The sequence below is a fragment of the Ambystoma mexicanum genome, chromosome 10 (assembly GCF_040938575.1).
Source record: "Ambystoma mexicanum isolate Mex_15411 chromosome 10, UKY_AmexF1_1, whole genome shotgun sequence".
NCBI lineage: Eukaryota > Metazoa > Chordata > Amphibia > Caudata > Ambystomatidae > Ambystoma > Ambystoma mexicanum.
Window position 1 is genome coordinate 1480964532 of NC_090932.1, and position 3553 is coordinate 1480968084.

At 44.0% G+C, this 3553-nt stretch overlaps 1 long non-coding RNA gene across 1 annotated transcript; it reads left to right on the top strand.

The window, feature by feature from the left end:
* The first annotated feature begins 347 nt into the window (after positions 1 to 347).
* On the top strand, positions 348 to 3317 carry LOC138492441 (uncharacterized). Its single transcript, XR_011276203.1, has 3 exons — positions 348 to 699; positions 776 to 891; positions 1111 to 3317. It is a non-coding gene; the product is annotated as an uncharacterized lncRNA (long non-coding RNA).
* Positions 3318 to 3553: the final 236 nt, after the last annotated feature.

Sequence of the window (3553 nt, forward strand, 5' to 3'; positions counted from 1 at the left end):
TATTTGCAAACAATCCAACCTCTTGTCCGAATTCTTATTCAGGTGTCTCACAGTTCCCAGAAACAAGAAACATCTAAGAGCCTTTGTGGGTTTAGTGGGGTATTATAGACAATTCATCCCCACTTATTCTTCCATCATGTCTTGCCTCCGTTAGGACTGGTAGGCTCCGCTGGTCCATCTAGCGGCGATGGAGAGGGATTGAAATGATTGTCTATGGCTCCCCCAATATGGCGCATGGGAATGCTTGCTGCATTTTAGCTTCTACCTCTCCTGAGTACCTGGCTCCGCCCACTTCAGCTCCAGGAAACTATTTGGAGGCTCGACAGTTCAGCAGTCCTCGCGTCACTACTCCCATAAGGAGACGCTCCGTAAATTCGTTCCCTAGGGTCACTTGCTTACTTCTACCTATTGCTCTTCTGGCTCAATCAAACTCTTTCTGTTTCTTTGTAGCCTGTGCGTGTTCTTTCCCTTCTTGATCCTTTGAAAGCCAGAAATCAGAACTGTTATTTCCTGAAACACTGTGGCGTTGCTAGGCAACAGTACGAACGCTTTCGTGCTAACAATCTGACAATGATACATTGGAGCATATTAACATCTTGCTTTCACACCTCAGATACTCTTCTGTATCTTGTTCTGTTTCACCAATCCTTACCGGATCCTTGCAAGAAAGTCAGTTTCACGCTGCAGAGCTGAGAAGCGGTAGTGTACAGTTTTCTTTGCTGCTTTTCACTGATCATGCGCAAGAGCAAACCCTGATTCTCTTTTCTTTCGTTAGGGTCCAGAGACTGCAGCAAACAGGGCATACGTTCTACATCCACTCGGGGTAACTTCCCACACCCGCAGCCACACGGATGCATCACGTCCCTGAATCTAGGCATTAGGGCTTCCAAGGTAGGATTCGCAGCTCTCATTTCTCTTCCTTTCTGTTCAAGTGCATGACTCTATTAATATATCCATAACTCTCTAAATAGATTTCCAGGACCGGTACTGATCCGCTTACCTTGTCTGCTTAGAGAGCCAATTGCAACAATCAGCTACAGCTCATTCTATTTTTTCTCCTGACCTACACAGGAAACTCGCTCCTATTAAACTCCTCTTTATGGTTAACAGGAATCCTGCCTTGTGAAGACGCCTTGCCAGCATTTCGGATCCTGAATCCTCCTTCACACTGGCATTTCATCTATTCCTTCTGGCCAACGCACCGAAGTTCCACACTCATCCAGGGTTTTCTTCCCCAGAGGGTTTACCTGGAAGTCCAGAACTTCCCCCACGCTGTCCAGCAGCGAGGGAGGTTGGGGGCCCACAGGGGGATTCTTCATATCTGCGCCTCATCTCATCTGATACAGGTTAGGGTGCCTGTTTGTTAAAAGGCTAACGTATACAAGAGCATAACACCCTCCCCGATAAACTTACGAATGTAGAACCTGTAATGACATCATGAATTAAGAAACAGACAACAGATTAAAGTTCAAAATAAAATGGTTTATTAACTCAAATGTTAGGATGGCTGAAGGCCTAACTTGCCCTATGCTAAAGTGGGATTTCCCTGCCTCAACGAAACTAAGGAAAGTCAGAAAGTTCAACTTAACAGTCTGTCTGTGCCCAAAACCTATTGTTGCCTCACAACTAAAACTAAACCATGTGTAGGGATGTCAGCAATAAAAGTAATAGTGATCAAAACAAAGTTCTGAGCTTGTTCCAGGTCCTAGCTTCGTTTTCAGGCTCCATTTGCCAAGTTCAAGGAAGCTCCACAAACGTTTCAGGATTTCCGCTATCAAGTTCAAAACAGTTCCACAAATCCTTGGGGTTCCCTTCCCCAAGTTCAAGGCAACACAGTTCCACAAATCCTCTGGGGATCCCATCCCCAAGATCAAGTCAACACAGTTCCAAAGAAAAGGGTTTTGAGGGCTCCATTCCCAAGACAGCATTTGTCAATTTATACTTGGTCTCAGTCTTTCAGTGTTCAAAAGCAACTCAAAATCAACTTAACACTCCTTCTGGAAAGGTTGCATGTGTTAATTCTGCCACACAAATATTGCAATGCAAAAATATCGCCATATTTTTGCGGCGAAATTCACACATGGACCCTGCGGGGGACACCCCCGGAACTCCCGCTCCCACATAATATCCCAAAAAAAATATCGCCTATGGCGAACCAAACGGCCATATCTACAGCAATATTTTTGTTGGTGATATTATGTAGTGATACCTCTGGAAATGCTTAGCAACTCAATCAGCTTAATCCCTCTTGGTTTTCTTTAACAAGAACTTTGGCTTTCACAATTGAGGGATCTGTCGTCTAGGCTCAGTTGTCAGACCACACGTCCACCCATTACCTAAACCCGGGGACCTAAACAAAACCATTGACAGTGAAACGCATCATGGGGAACAGATAACTCATGAGCCTTGCACAGCTAGACAAAATAAAATAAAAACCCACAATGCAAAGGAGTGGGGTAGCTGCTTGCAAGCCCATGATTTTATCTTTTCAGATACCAAAGGGAGAGGCGGCACCTCCCCACCTGCAACCTGGTCAAATGGGATAACTTTATCTTGTTTGGATTATGTGTATGTAAGCCATGGCCTCTGCACCTATGTAGCGCCATTTCTTACGTATCAAACATACCTAGCGACCACAGTTTATTGAGCTGGACTCAATTTCTAGGGACTGGTAAACCTAGGAAAAATATTGACTGCCACGAAATTTGCGTTAATCGCCAAGGCAATAGACTCTTATGGTTCAATGCCAACATGAACAGATTAGAGTTGCATGTGTTGCTGGGTTACGAATGGATGGCAAAACTTACTGACCCATCATAGTGGGGACATGACCCGAGTCATGACGCTCCTACTGGCCTCAGAGAAATTGAGGGTCAGAACGATGCCTAGAAATCACCCTACAAGAGGTTTATTCTATTTGGCCTTTTTTGACAGGAAAAAACTATTACATAGAGACTGAGCTAGTGTAAATAAAAACATTAACCTGTCAAACACAGAACAGAAGGCTGCCTTGACTCTGCTCACTACCAAACAAAAAAACTGGATTCACCAGCGCAAGAATTCCATGCAAGTCCAAGTTGGCTATCCATGTTCAAATTATTGTTTATCAATGATAGTGGTCAATTTTGGGTGCACTATCGCAGCATGGCTGATCAGGCGTTGGATGAACTGAACTCCATTGCAAAAACGACATGGCTGACATACATTAAATCCCTTTTTTATGATGACAACTTGCAGACAAAGCCACTGATTAAACCGGCGGATGGTAAGCTAAAACTCATCTTTGATACCTTGGATATAAAAATAATCATTAAGCGCATGAAAGCATCCAGAGCACCCACTGTACAAAGTCGTCCCTGATCCCTATCCATTAGAAAGGTGATCGCTGGAGCCCTCAAATTTTAGATTGCTAGCGATGTTGGACTCTTGTTCAAAGAAATGTGGTTCTCTACTACTGGGAAAGCTCTAGTACTGGAGAAACAAACCATTGATTAAACAAACATCCGAGAGGTTTCAGGAAATCTCATAGCACAGTGCAAAGCACTTGTGTTTT